Source organism: Hemitrygon akajei, chromosome 25, assembly GCF_048418815.1.
Source record: "Hemitrygon akajei chromosome 25, sHemAka1.3, whole genome shotgun sequence".
NCBI lineage: Eukaryota > Metazoa > Chordata > Chondrichthyes > Myliobatiformes > Dasyatidae > Hemitrygon > Hemitrygon akajei.
Window position 1 is genome coordinate 20,063,589 of NC_133148.1, and position 16,324 is coordinate 20,079,912.

Here is a 16,324-nt window from a genome sequence, read left to right on the forward strand (position 1 = left end):
AATGAGATATGCCACTGTTTTGTCTTCTTTACAGCTGCATCAACAGGTTGAGAGCAGGTTAGATCCTGAGAGATATTGACACCCAGGAACTTGAAATAACTCTCTCCACTTCTGATCTGGCTGAGGATTGATGTGCGTTCTCTCATCTTGCCCTTCCTGGAGTCCACAATCAGCTCTTTGGTCTTATTGACATTGAGTGCCGGGTTGTTATTGAGACGCCACTCGACTAGCTGGTATATCCCACTCATGTACGCCCCTCATATCGCCCAGATAGAGACGGAGTGAAAGAGGAAGAGTGAGGTAGTGTTCATGAGCCGTTCGGAAATCTGTCAGCAGGGGGAAACACTGTATGGGACCCTTCTGAAAAGGGACGGAACTGCCTCACGCAGCCGTGATATCATCCGCGGACATTGAACCAACGGTTGGCTTGGCCAAGTGAGGTTCCTGTCCCTCCACACCACCACACTCCCCTTGCTCATCACTCCCTCCCCGTGAGTGCCCGTGGCTCTGTCCCAGTCATGTCCGCAGTTCTCCACGCAGACAGTGAATCTTCCCTCACTACCCAGTTCCCTCACTACCCAGATCCCTCACTACCCAGGACAACTAACACTCTGTCTGCTTGAGACAATCCTTGCACCGTGAAAGCAGATCGCCATACAACCATATAACAATTACAGCATGGAAACAGGCCATCTCGGCCCTTCTAGTCCGTGCTGAACGCTTACTCTCACCTAGTCCCACCTACCTACACTCAACCCATAACCCTCCATTCCTTTCCTGTCCATGTACCTATCCAATTTTACTTTAAATGACAATACCGAACCTGCCTCTACCACTTCTACTGGAAGCTCATTCCACACAGCTACCACCCTCTGAGTAAAGAAATTCCCCCTCGTGTTACCCTTAAACTTTTGCCCCCTAACTCTCAATTCATGTCCTCTTGTTTGAATCTCCCCTACTCTCAATGGAAAAAGCCTATCCACGTCAACTCGATCTATCCCCCTCATTATTTTAAATACCTCTATCGTCCGCCCTCAACCTTCTATGCTCCAAAGAATAAAGACCTAACTTGTTCAGCCTTTCCCTGTAACTTAGGTGCTGAAACCCAGGTAACATTCTAGTAAATCTTCTCTGTACTCTCTCTATTTTGTTGATATCTTTCCTATAATTCGGTGACCAGAACTGTACACAATACTCCAAATTCGGCCTTACCAATGCCTTGTACAATTTTAACATTACATCCCATCTCCTATACTCAATGCTCTGATTTATAAAGGCCAGCATATCAAAAGCTTTCTTCACCACCCTATCCACATGAGATTCCACCTTCAGGGAACTATGCACCATTATTCCTAGATCACTCTGTTCTACTGCATTCTTCGATGCCCTACCATTTACGATGTATGTCCTATTTGGATTATTCCTACCAAAATGTAGCACCTCACATTTATCAGCATTAAACTCCATCTGCCATCGTTCAGCCCACTCTTCTAACTGGCCTAAATCTCTCTGCAAGCTTTGAAAACTTACTTCATTATCCACAATGCCACCTAATCCAATTTACCACCCCATCATCCAGATCATTAATGTATATGACAAACTAACTGGCCTAAATCTCTCTGCCGGCTGACCCTTGCCTCAGGAAACCAGCAGCAGAGTTGAAGACCCCACCCGCCCCGGACATTTCTCTTCTCCCCTCTCCCATCGAGCAGAGGATCCAAAACCCCGGAAGCGAGTGCCACCGGGATCAAGGCCAGCTTCCGTCCAGCTGATAGACGGCTACGGGACAGTTCCCCAGTGGAATAAGGTGAACTCTGGAGCTCACAATCTATCTCGTTCTGACTGTGCACCTGCCTGCGTTGCACTTTCTCTGGGACTGTGATACTTTATTCTGGATTCTGTTACTACTCTACTTTGGTCTGCCTCAGTGTTCTGTGTAACAATCTGATCTGTATGCAAAACAGGCTTCTCGCTGAGCCTCGGTGCCCGTGACAGCGATTAAACCGGTTTGGGAATCAGAGCTTCCCGTCGAGCCTGGAGTCAGGCCGGGTTGCCCACTGCCCCTTGTGCCATAGAGAACCCTTAGCCAAGGGCATCGGGCAGGACGAGAGCATAGAGGGGAGATGCTGCCGGGCAGTGGAGGGACCGAAATGAAAACTTCCCTCAACGTACACTGCTTTCTGCTCAGATCCAAGATCGGTTTGCAGATCGATCAGCATCTGCGACCAGTCTGAGCTGGCATCGGGGGCCGGAGTTAACTGCACGGAGAGTGAGGCCGTGCTTTTCAGCAAATGGCCCGACCGATCCGGTGTCCCCTTCACCATCAGGCCTGACTGGGTGAAGGTGCTGGGGATCTGGTTAGGAGGGGCCGAGGCTGGAGTGGGCTGGGAAGGTAGACCAGAAACTGGGACTGTGGGGAGGGTGCTCCCTATCCGTAACTGGGAAGAACCTGGCCATCAGGTGTGAGGTGCTTTCAGGGCTCCTGGAGGCTCATCCCCCCACCCCTCCAGCCTGGGAATCACAGTGTCTTCAGATTCATCTGGGGATCCAAGATGGAGCAGGTCAGACTGATCACGATGCACAAGCCCCGGACAACGGGGGCAAAAATGTACCCAGTGTCGCCCTCACCCAACGGGGGCAAAAATATACCCAGTGTCACCCTCACCCAACAGGGACAAAAATGTACCCAGTGTCACCCTCACCCAACAGGGGCAAAAATGTACCCAGTGTCGCCCTCACCCAACAGGGGCAAAAATATACCCAGTGTCGCCCTCACCCAACGGGGGAGAAATATGTACCCAGTGTCGCCCTCACCCAACAGGGGACAAAAATGTACCCAGTGTCGCCCTCACCCAATGGGGGCAAAAATGTACCCAGTGTCGCCCTCACCCAACAGGGACAAAAATGTACCCAGTGTCACCCTCACCCAACGGGGGCAAAAATGTACCCAGTGTCACCCTCACGTGTGCACGACTGCATCAGGCTGCGTGTGGAATCTAAATCCATGAGCACCAAGTGCCACTATGTGCCGTGGTTCCACGTCCCCAGTGTTGTGAAGGCTGTTTGCTGGACAACGGCTGGACATTGCAACACTACCTGTTCTTCATGGAAAAGTTCTTCCAGACCAACAACTTCCACCACAAGTCAGCACGGACTCTGCAGGGAAAGGACACAATGGGTGCAGTGGGGTGGTTTCCTGACTGTCCAGACCAGCAGGCAGAATGCCTCAGCACCAACCCAGCAGGTAGCAAGACCTGGCCTGGATGGTGGTGAGAAGGGAGCTCCCGGTCAGGTCCTCCCTGCGAGCCCGGAGCATCAGCTGACTGAGTGGGGAAGAGACAGCGGCTCTCTCCGCTTTGCAGACCCTGGGGTTTGCGGAGAGGATGTGGAGGAAGATGAAGCTCGTGGTCCATCCTGAGCAGCTGCCTGACGGAGGACTCCCTGATCTACGGACCGTTCCCAGGGACACCCACAGAGACGGACATCACCTACTCTGTCTGCCCCGTCGGTCTGCATTCAGAAGAGGGCATGTCCCCCATGGTCCACGTTTCTCACCCTCCACAGTCACTGATCTGCCCCCAGTCACTCTCCCCCATCCCTTCACTGGGTATAGGGTCATAGAGCAGAGAATGTCCGTGGGGGAACGCTGCCGACTGGCACCTCCCAGGCCGCAGGAGGACGTGCCGAGGGACAGAAGCTCGGTGCATCCACCGTGGGGCTCGGTGGGAAAGGACCACAGCTGGGGTTCTTCTCCTATTGGAGAGGGCGGGGCTGAAGCCCCCCAATTATTATGATAGTACTTTACCACCCCAGGGTGACTGCAGTGCTTTTGATGTGTATGAATGTAAACAAACAGTACTGAATGAATAACTCGATGTAAAGAATGAAATGGAATCATTGGTTATCCTTATAAATAATTTTGATTAAGATGAAAGTTTTAAAAAAATTCATTCTGAACTCCGACACCCCCCGGCACCTTTCCGTACATAAACTGGTTGCCAGCCTCTCCGTGTTCCCACGGTGGTGACACCCTGAGAGGTTTTCATCGGCTGTGGGACGCTCTGGGAATGTGGCTGGCACTATATGAACGCAGATCTTCCCTCCTGTATTGGAAGGGAGGATCCTGGTTTGGAGGCTCCGACGCGCAGGATCGCGAGACCCTGCCGAGGGTCGTAGTCTCAGCCTTCTCCGTCACCCGCCCCACCATCGAGGTCGTCCGTGGTTGTCTACCCTGAGTCCTGCTCACACCCTGGCACCCACAGTGAGACCTCGTTGCACCTTGTTGTCCTGATGAAGGGTCTTGGCCTGAAACATTCCTTTCCACAGACTCTGGCTGACCTGCTCAGTTCTTCCAGCATTCTGCATGTGTTACCCTTGTTGCACCTTCTTGTTTGTCAGAGCTGCACTGTCTCTGTAGCTGTTACACTTCGTTCCGCACTCGGTCACTGTTTGACTTCGTTCCACCTCCACACTGGAACGGATTGATCCGTACGAACAGTATGCAAGACAAGCTTTTCACCACAGCTCGGTACATATGACAACGAAAAAAACAATTTCAAACCCCCTTCGCCCTCCTCGCTTAAGACTTCAGAACTGTCTGCTGTGTGTTCACACCAGCCCTTTATAGCCCTCACTGTCTTTCATTGCTGACAAGCAGATTAAAAACAGAATGACAGGCCACCTCTGGGGACAAGGACTGGAGGCGGCCTGCCCAGGGGTTGAGGGACGGTCCGTGTGTGTGAGTGGGTGGGACAGTGGGAAAGGGAGAGGGTCTTGTGCTTGTTTTGTTGTGTTGTTGTCACCGCTGTGTTATTCTGCTGGACACTGTGAACGTGCTAAGACTGTACAGTGACACCTGAGACTGCCGGCACATCCTTTGGTTGTTCACACAAACAACGTATTTCACTGTATGTATCAATGTGATCGTGGTACGTAAATGAATCTGAATGTAAATGGCTTCTCTCTGACCCTAGAGGTTGTGTGGGGGTGGGGGGGGGGGGGAAACTATCCCATGGTTTGTAGAAAGCCTGCCAAAGAGCAGCAGGAATGTGTACAATGAGGTGGGGACCGACGATATTTATTGATGCAGAATATGAAGTTCTTCCCTGGTTACAGGGGCTGTAAATATCAATGATTAATTGTCCAATCACCTGCAGCGAATCAGCATAATTGCAGAATCAGCAACTTCAGTCACTTGTGAACTGTCTCAGCAACTTCAGCGTCTAAAGATTCCACATAGGAAACCCCGGCGTGAAATCTCTCGTGTTTCAGCAGATTGGATGACCTTGCAAATCCCTTAACACACCACCAGGTTCGGGGACAGTTATCACCCCTCAACCACCAGGTTCGGGAACAGTTATCACCCCTCAACCACCAGGTTCCTGAACCAGCGGGGATAACTTCACTGACCCCAACACTGAACTGATTCCACACATCAGGCTCCTGAACCAGTGTGGATAACTTCACTCACCCCAATGCTGAACTGATTCCACACATCAGGCTCCTGAACCAGCGGGGATAACTTCACTTACCCCAACACTGAACTGATTCAACACATCAGGCTCCTGAACCAGTGTGGATAACTTCACTCACCCCAACACTGAACTGATTCAACACATCAGGCTCCTGAACCAGGGTGGATAACTTCACTCACCCCAACACTGAACTGATTCAACACATCAGGCTCCTGAACCAGTGTGGATAACTTCACTCACCCCAACACTGAACTGATTCCACACATCAGGCTCCTGAACCAGTGTGGATAACTTCACTCACCTCAACACTGAACTGATTCCACACATCAGGCTCCTGAACCAGCGGGGATAACTTCACTCACCCCAACACTGAACTGATTCCACACATCAGGCTCCTGAACCAGCGGGGATAACTTCACTCACCCCAACGCTGAACTGATTCCACAACCTATTGACTCACTTTCAAGGACTCGAGAACTGGTGATTTCAGTATTGTTGATTAATTGATTTCCACAGTTTCCTTTCTTTTGCTTTATTTACCTGTATTGAATTCTATTGATGGTTCTCTTCTATGAATGCCTGCAAAAAATGAATCTCAAGGTAATGTATGGTCACATTTGATAACAAATTTACTTTGAACTTTGAACCGGTGGAGCAGGTGAATGGTCTCTTCCCGGTGTGAACCCATTGGTCCCCCAGCAGGTTGGATGATTGAGTGAACGCCTTCCCACAGCGAGCCCAGGTGAATGAACACTCCCCACTGAGAATGATCTGGTGGTTCAGGAGGTCGGATGATCGAGTGAACCCCTTCCCACGGTCCGCAGAGGTGAACGCCCCCATTCAGGGTGTAGACAGCCCGGTTGAAATGCCTGAGTGAATCCCTTCCCGCAGTCGGAGCAGGTGAACGACCGCTGCCCCGTGTGGACCTGCTGGTGCCTCAGCAGATCGGAGGGCCGGGCGAGCCTCTGCCGATGGTCGCTCTCCGGTGTGGCCATTACAGAGACTTGGCTGGCACCAGGGCAGGAATGGATTCTCAATATTCCTGGATTTCAGTGCGTTAAAAGGGATAGAGGGGGGGAAAAGAGGACGGGTGGCATTACTGGTCAGGGATACTATTACAGCCACAGAAAGAGTGGGTAATGTAGCAGGATCCTCTTTTGAGTCAGTATGGCTAGAAGTCAGGAACAAGAAGGGAGCAGTTACTCTACTGGGGGTATTCTATAGGCCCCCTGGTAGCAGCAGAGATACCGAGGAGCAGATTGGGAGGCAGATTTTGGAAAGGTGCAAAAATAACAGGGTTGTTATCATGGGTGACTTTAACTTCCCTAATATTGATTGGCACCTGATTAGTTCCAAAGGTTTAGATGGGGCAGAGTTTGTCATGTGTGTCCAGGATGGATTCTTGCCACAGTATGTTGACAGGCCGACTAGGGGGAATGCCATACTAGATCTAGTATTAGGTAACGAACCGGGTCAGGTGACAGATCTGTCAGTGGGTGAGCATCTGGGGGACAGTGATCACCGCTCCCTGACCTTTAGCATTATCATGGAAAAGGATAGAATCAGCGAGGACAGGAACATTTTTAATTGGGGAAGGGCAAATTATGAGGCTATAAGGCTAGAACTTGCAGGTGTGAATTGGGATGATGTTTTTGCAGGGAAATGTACTATGGACATGTGGTCCATGTTTAAGGATCTCTTGCAGGATGTTAGGGATAAATTTGTCCCAGTGAGGAAGATAATGAATGGTAGGGTGAAGGAACCATGGGTGACAAGAGAGGTGGAAAATCTAGTCAGGTGGAAGAAGGCAGCATACATGAGGTTTAGGAAGCAAGGATCAGATGGGGCTATTGAGGAATATAGGGTAGCAAGAAAGGAGCTTAAGAAGGGGCTGAGGAGAGCAAGAAGGGGGCATGAGAAGGCCTTGGCGAGTAGGGTAAAGGAAAAGCCCAAGACATTCTTCAAATATGTGAAGAACAAAAGGATGACAGGAGTGAAGGTAGGACTGATTAGAGATAAAAGTGGGAAGATGTGCCTGGAGGCTGTGGAAGTGAGCGAGGTCCTCAATGAATACTTATCTTCAGAATTCACCACTGAGAGGGAACTTGATGATGGTGAGGACAATATGAGTGAGGTTGATGTTCTGGAGCATTTTGATATTAAGGGAGAGGAGGTGTTGGAGTTGTTAAAATACATTAGGACGGATAAGTCCCCGAGGCCAGACGGAATATTCCCCAGGCTGCTCCACAAGGCAAGGGAAGAGATTGCTGAGCCTCTGGCTAGGATCTTTATGTCCTCGTTGTCCACGGGAATGGTACCGGAGGACTGGAGGGAGGTGAATGTTGTCCCCTTGTTCAAAAAAGGTAGTAGGGATAGTCCGGGTAATTACAGACCAGTGAGCCTTACGTCTGTGGTGGGAAAGCTGTTGGAAAAGATTCTTAGAGATAGGATCTATGGGAATTTAGAGAATCATGGTCTGATCAGGGACAGTCAGCATGGCTTTGTGAAGAGCAGATCGTACCTAACAAGCCTGATAGTTCTTTGAGGAGGTGACCAGGCATATAGATGAGGGTAGTGCAGTGGATGTGATCTACATGGATTTTAGTAAGGCACTTGACAAGGTTCCACACGGTAGGCTTATTCAGAAAGTCAGAAGGCATGGGATCCAGGGAAGTTTGGCCAGGTGGATTCAGAATTGGCTTGCCTGCAGAAGGCAGAGGGTTGTGGTGGAGGGAGTACATTCAGATTGGAAGGTTGTGACTAGTGGTGTCCCACAAGGATCTGTTCTGGGACCTCTACTTTTTGTGATTTTTATTAATGACCTGGATTTGGGGGTAGAAGGGTGGGTTGGCAAGTTTGCAGATGACACAAAGTTTGGTGGTGTTGTAGATAGTGTAGAGGATTGTCGAAGATTGCAGAGAGACATTGATAGGATGCAGAAGTGGGCTGAGAAGTGGCAGATGGAGTTCAACCCAGAGAAGTGTGAGGTGGTACACTTTGGAAGGACAAACTCCAAGGCAGAGTACAAAGTAAATGGCAGGATACTTGGAAGTGTGGAGGAGCAGAGGGATCTGGGGGTACATGTCCACAGATCCCTGAAAGTTGCCTCACAGGTAGATAAGGTAGTTAAGAAAGCTTATGGGATGTTAGCTTTCATAAGTCGAGGGATAGAGTTTAAGAGTCACGGGGTAATGATGCAGCTCTATAAAACTCTAGTTAGGCCACACTTGGAGTACTGTGTCCAGTTCTGGTCGCCTCACTATAGGAAGGATGTGGAAGCATTGGAAAGGGTACAGAGGAGATTTACCAGGATGCTGCCTGGTTTAGAGAGTATGCATTATGATCAGAGATTAAGGGAGCTAGGGCTTTACTCTTTGGAGAGAAGGAGGATGAGAGGATACATGATAGAGGTGTACAAGATATTAAGAGGAATAGACAGAGTGGACATCCAGCGCCTCTTCCCCAGGGCACCACTGCTCAATACAAGAGGACATGGCTTTAAGTTAAGGGGAGGGAAGTTCAAGGGGGATATTAGAGGAAGGTTTTTCACTCAGAGAGTGGTTGGTGCCTGAGTCAGTGGTGGAAGCAGACACACTAGTGAAGTTTAAGAAACTACTAGACAGGTATATGGAGGAATTTAAGGTGTGGGGGTTATATGTGAGGCAGGGTTTGAGGGTCAGCACAGCATTGTGGGCCGAAGGGCCTGTAATGTGCTGTACTATTCTATGTAAAACATACATCATACACAGTACATAAACCAAAATATTACCATAAACAAGTTAACAGAATATAACTGAAGGTGCATGTATCGCACAGCACAGGTGAACAGTAAACGGCTCGCTGTCCTAGTGAGAGGTGGTGGCCGGGTCTCACAGCCCGAGGGAAGAAGCTGTTACCCAGTCTGGCTGTCCCAGTCCTGATGCTCCTGTACCTCCTTCCTGATGGTGGTGGGTCAGAGGGATTGTGGGATGGGTGGTAGGGATCCTCAACAATGCTCCTGTTAAATGTCACAAATGGGGAGGAAGGGGAGGGAGATCCCGGTGCTTTCACTGTCCTCTGTAGGGCCTTGCAGCTTCCGTACCAAACAATATTACAGCCAGACAGGAGATTCTCAGTGTAGATACTGCTCTAAGGAGGTGCTGTGGGTCCAGGGTAGATCGTCCATTATGTGCACACCAAGGAACGTTGTGCTCTTCACTCTCTCTGTGGGCAGAGCCATTGATGCACAAGAGAACGAGGCCGACCTGCGCCTTCCTTAACTCGACAATCGTCACTTTTGTCTTGTCCACATTGAGACTCGGGTGGTTGTTCTTGCACCATTTGACAAGCCTCTCGACCTCCTCCCCGAACGCCGACTCACGACTGTGGCTGACGCGGCCGATCACAGCAGTATCATCGGCAAATCTGGTGCGCTTCCAGCCGAATCCGGCGGTGCAGCTTGACCAGCGGCGGGCTCCCCTTCCCGCCGAGGAGTCCGAGATCCAGTTACAGAGAGGGGCGTTGAGTCCCGGTGAGGACAGTTCACCAGCCTGTGAGGGATGACGACGTTAAACGCTGAGCTGAAGAACTTCCTGGTGTACGAGGCTTTGTTTTCTCGGTGGGGCAGGATGGAGTGAGGGCCGAGGCTATTTGAGCAGAAAGTGAGCTGGAAAAGGTCCGATGTAGCTGGAAGGTGAGATATTATACGATCCATTACCAGCCACTCAAAGCACTTCGGGATTGTGGAAGTCAGTGCCACAGGGTGGTGATAGTTGGACAGAGGACTGTGTCAGAGAGATATTGAAGATGTCCAGTAAGTTGGGCTGCACAGTTCCTCAGCAATGACCAGGTATGTCGTTTGGGCCCCTGTGTCCAGAGATACCGGCCATGTGACCGATGCACTGCCACCTGGCTGGTCGGAGGACACACCACATGCCAATCAACATTTGGTCCCTCCCAACTAATCAATGCACACCTAAATTATTGGTCACCTTAATTGGATTATCTTGCCCAGCCCCACACTTTAAAAGGTGAGACTTGCCCTTGGCTCGCCCTCTCTTACAGACCACCTCATTGGAGGTAAGTGCACTGATTTATGCTTGGGAAGGTCTATCGTTTGTCCTGGTAAGGGAGACGCAGCTATCCAAGGTCAAGGGGGATAGCTGTTGTAGTGCTTTTCCCTTGTTCTTTGTTTGTGTAACCGTACCCTGTCCCCACACTGCCTTCTGTGTATTGTAGTTGCTTGTGTTGACCCGACTTCCCCTTGTAAATAAATTCCTTATTATTAAAACTGTGTGTGTCCAGGCCTCTACTGTTGAGACTCAAAGAGCCAGTTATTTTCCATCACAACAGCCCCACATCCTTGCGTGGGCTTACACTGGCTAGGATCCTCCTTATCTTGTCTGTGAGCAGAGTGGGAGCCTGTTCCTCAGGGGGAGAGGGGTTTTCCTCAATGTCACGTCATTCAACCTGTCAAATCATGCATAGACGGTATTCAGCCTATCGGGGAGGGGGGGTGTCACTGTCATTGATGAGCAAGGTGGACTTGTAATCTGTTATGGACCTGGTCCCCGCAACCTCGCTGGGTCCCGGTCCACATCCTCTGTTTCATCCGTGATTGCGAAGTTGATCAAACTGTGTGTCAGAGCATGAATTCCCAGACGTTAGTTTGTTGGTTAAGCTCATCACCCCGATGGGGGGGAATAGGCCGCTGACAGCTGCTCGCCAGAGTCCTCGGTCCTAGGCCAGTCTTTCAAGTTGCCCCAGATGTAGCCCAGCTTCTTGGTATCCACCGTAAGGTCACGTCACCAGGTGCTCTTTGGCTGGCCTCTCTCAAAGGTTGACCGGCCTTGTGCCTTCCACGCACGTCTTCAAGGCAAAGACCCTTCCTCCCCCAGGGAGGTCTTTGGAGGGAAAGCACCAGACCATGAAACACCACCCCCATCTGCCCTGTGCTCTGCATTGTCAAGGACCCCTTGCACCTCTTTCACCCCCTACCGTCACGCAGAAGGCACGGCAGTATAAGAACAAGGGATCTTAAGCAGGCTGTTAGTCCCCCCAGGCTGTGAGACTTCTGAACAGCCTGCTACCGCCCATTATTTACTCCAGGGACCAGTAACAGTAATAACGTGGTATATTTAACAAAATGTTTTGTATATGCACTGCATATCAACACGTGCATCTAGAGAATACTTTATCATCTGTTAACAGTATTGAACGTGCTGTGGCTGGTATATGAACTGTGTTTTGCACCTTGCTCCCAGAGGTACTTTTCGTTTGGCTGTATACTGGCGTGCAGTTCAATGACAATAAACTTAAACTGGAACGTGAAGTGCCAGAAATCTAGACAAAGACACAAAGGTGCTAGGGGAGCTCAGGCAGCATCTATTGAGGGGAGTAGGCTTCCAAAGTTTCAGCTCTGCTACGATAACACGTTTGCAGGTGTTGATGAAATCCTCCGCAATATCTTCACTGCTCCGAGCTTCTTAAATGCCGTCGTCTTCTCTCTCTCTCACCGTACTCACCTTCCGTGGATTTCCGAAAAGGGCGGTACTGGAGTTGAGACACCTCGAAATGAATCTGATTTCCCCCCAGTGAACATGTATCCTATTAGTAACGGCTTTGGGGTGGAAATGCCAATTTCCGCAGTGCAACAGATGCCCTCTGCCTCCGGCAATGTGGAGTGGTGTCCCCTTCCCCTCCCCCTCCACTCTCTTTCCCCCTTTCCCTTCCCTTCCCCCTTCCCTAATCCCTCTCCCTCCCCTTCACCTTCCTCCCCTCCCCTTCTCCCCTCCTCCCTAATCCCTCTTCTTCCCCCTCCCCGAACCCCTACACCTTTGTCCTCCCCACCCCTCCCCCTCCTCACTCCACTCCCCCTCCCCTCCATCGCTTCCTAATCCCTCTGCCTCCCCCTCTCCTCCACCTCCTCATTCCCTGTCTCCCCCCCCTACCTCCTCCCTTCCCCTCTCCCCTCTACCTCCTCCCTCCCCACGGCACCTATTATGGACCCAGTTCCGGACACACTGCTTCTGGGGTGACAGGAGGAGGGAGGTTGTGAAACATATCTGCAGTGTCCTTTGCCTGTTTACAAGGATGCCGATTACCCATCACCGGCACTGGTCAGGTTAATCTCTAAGCAAGCCGTGCAGGGTCTGTTGTTTGTCGTCCTGATCAATGATCTGGACGATAAGGTGGTAAACAGGATCAGCTAATTTGCGGATTACACCAAGACTGGGGCGTAGTGGGCATGAAGGAAGGACGGCTGTCAGAGTTTATAGCTGGGCGTGGACCAACTGGAAAATGGCATATGGAATTAATGCAGACTGATGTGAGTTGGAGTACTTTGGGCGGACTAATCAAGGGAGGACTTTACTAGTGAACAGTAGGACACTTAGGGGTGGGGCAGAACAAAGGGATCTATTCTTCCTTGAAAGTGGCGTCACAGGTAGATAGGGTCATGAAGAGAAAAATTACACAGAAGCTGTCAGGACTAGAGTGCCCGAGTTATAGAGAAAGAGTGAATAGGTTAGGACTTCATTGCCTGAAGCATAGGAGAATGAGGGAGGTTTGAGAGAGGAATACAAAATTACAAGGGGTATAGGTAGGGTAAATACAAGTTGACTTTTTCCCCTGAGGGTGTGTGAGAATGGAACATTGGTCATGGGTCAAGTGTGGTGGATTTTAAGAGAAATTTGGACAGGTACGAAGATGGGAGGGATATGGATGACTATGGCCCGGTGTGGGTCAATGGGACTAGGTAGAGTCACGGTTCAGCATGAACTAGATGGGCTGAAGGGCATGTTTGTGTACTGTAGTTCCATTGGCAGTATGAAAGGGTCTCTATCTGTATATAAAGGGATCAGGGGGAATGGAGAGAAAGCAGGTACAGGGTTCTGAGTTGGATGATCAGCCATGATCATACTGAATGGCGGTGCAGGCTCGAAGGGCCGAATGGCCTACTCCTGCACCTATTTTCTGTTTCTATAACGTATTGTGTATTTCAGCTCTTTGACGTATAGTGTCGGATAAGATGAAGTTTGAACGGACTTTTTAAACAACAAGGTACTGTTATACAACACGAGTGAATCTGCAGATGCTGGAAATAAATAAAAACACAAAATGCTGGCAGAACTCAGCAGGCCAGACGGCTGGATCCAGACCCAATGGTTGTAACATTCCCTGGGGAAAGAGATATTAGGCAGCGCTTGGAATATTCCATGGGGAATGAAGAGATGGAGGGACCCATCAGTCTGCAACTAAAGGATGGTCCGGACTTTCAAACACTCAAGCAGAACTTCCAGCAGTGGCCTCTATACCAATTTAATTCTGAGTGTTACTCATATATTTTTGAACAGAAGGATGCCTTGAATGGGAAAACACTTAATTAACATTGAATCCACTTGCTGTAGCTTACCAGGAAGCACACACTTTATTCCAGGTGGACGTGACGGTAATGATACTTTTTTGTTTATACCCTCCTTACATTTTTAAATGATGAACAAAACACGTTAAATTAATAAGTCACAAAGAGCCTGGTTGAATGCACGAGTGTTTTCAGTAAAACCTTTAGAGGTGTACAGTATTGCTGAAAAAGGGTAGACATTTTACCCTTGCTGATATGAACAGGTGATCTTCCAGAGGGGTATGAAATCCACTCGGCCATTTCTCCAGGGTTGAGGATTCAGGTACTAGGGGGCACAGGTTTGAGGTGAGAGGGGAAAGATTTAGTAAGAACTTTAGAGGGGCAACATTTCACACAGAGGGTGGTACATATGCAGAATGAGCTGCCAGAGGAAGTGGCTGAGGCAGGTACAATAATGACTTTTATAAGGCAGTCGGACGGGTACATGAATTGAAAAGGTTTAGAAGGTTAAGGGGGCAAACACGGGCAAATGGGGCGCACTTGGATGGGACATCCTGGTTGGTAGGAAAAGCCCATTTCTCTGCTCTATGACCCTACACCCAATGAAGGGATGGGGGAGAATGACTGGGGGGGGGGGGGGAGATCAGTCCTTTGTGATTGTGGATGCCTTCCTGAGGTGGTGAAGAATGTGGACCATGTGGGACATGCCCTCTTCTGAATGCTACCCCCAGGGATTCACTCGATTCAGGAACAGCTTCATCCCCTCCGTCATTAGCTTTCTGAACAGCTTATGAACCCATGAGCAAGATCACTATTCCTTTTTTACACCATGTATTATTTTAATTTTTCAAAAATTCAAAGGTCCAATTTAATGTCAGAGAGATGTGCACAATGTACACCCTGGAATGCTTTTTCTTCGCAAACAGCCACGAAAACAGAGGAATGCCCCAAAAAATGAACGACATATGAACGTACGATTCCCAAACTTCCCCACCGCCCCAGCTCCCCCCTCCCCCCGCGTGTAAACGGCAGCAAGCAACAACCCCCTCCCCCCACCGGTACCGGTACCGGCACCGTCACCGAGCACTCAAGCTTAGGCAAAGTAACAGCAAAGAAACAGACTTGCAGTTACCCCAAAGACTTCGCGTTTCACCCGGTATTCGACACACCACGGGTTTCTCTCTCTCTCTCTCTCTCCCTCCCTCCCTCTCCCTCTCCCCCTCCCCCCCACTAATAAGGGAGGAAAAGGGGTCTCCATTTTCCCATTGGTCCGCTCTCCATTTTAATGTGACTTTCAGTAATCGATTGTTAAGCCTTGCACTGTCCTGTTGCTGCAAGATAGTAAATTTCACAAAATACGTCGGTGAGAATAAACTCGATTCTGGGAATCTATGGAGTGGACGATGAGTTCATGACAGGCTGGGTTGAGTCCACAGTTCCGCAGTTTCTTGTGCTCTCTGCCAGAGCAATTGCCACACCATCCGCACACTTCCTGTGATGTAATAATAACATCTGGTGAGGGGCAATGGGGGCAGGACAAAGCTCGTCAGTCTCTCGAGGAAGATGCCGGCGCACTCTGTTGGCCCTGGTGTCTACGTGGCTGGGCTAGGATAGACTGTTGGTCATGTTTACACCGAGGAACGTGACGGTCTCAACCAACTCCGCTGAACACGGTTAACGCACCATTGCAGCTCTGGGGGTCGGAGTTCAGAGTTCAATCCGATGTAATAAGTTTGCACATCCTTTCCGTGACTTCTTCACCACCACCCCCCCCCCCCCCACCCCCACCACGGTCCAAAGCCGTGTCGGTTAGTGGGTTGATTTACATTGTAAATTGGGCGGTGTAGAAGGGCCTGTTCGGTGCTGTATCAATAAATAAATTAGATAGATAGATTAACAGAGAACCATTGAATTATAAAGGGTCATGTATCCCCCCACCCCCCAAACGCACACACCAGCTTCCTGAAGTCAACAACCAGCTCTTTTTTTTCTGAAAGGTTGTCTTGACACCGTGGGCTCCCTCATCTCCTTGCCGGGAGTGGATAGGGAAAGGTGGGGGGAGGCATTTAAGGACTAGACAGGTGTCTGGACACTGGCCCGACCGTTTGAGAGTGTGTCCGCTGCTTGCTCCAGATCTCCTCGTTATTTTATTCAAAGTGACGTTTGGGTCGAGTTGAACGACGAAATCAAGTCTGTTTCTCATTCACTGCGAACACTCCTTACAGAACGCACAGAAGGACTTACTCCATCGAGTTATTGCAGGCTCAGATTTTCCCACTTGTTTCAGCTTATTCAGCTTTGAAGTCGAGAAGGAGTATTTTAAAGAAGAGTAGAGAAGACGTCCAAAGCTCTGGACGATAATTACTTCCCGTCTCTCCCCCGCACCACCAGTCACAATTGGAAATACAGGACACTGCACTTGCTGGAAATTGCAGACTGAAAATCAAATTGCTGGAGGATTTCGGCGAGCTAGACAACATCTATGGAGGCAGAGTTTTGATGCAAGGTC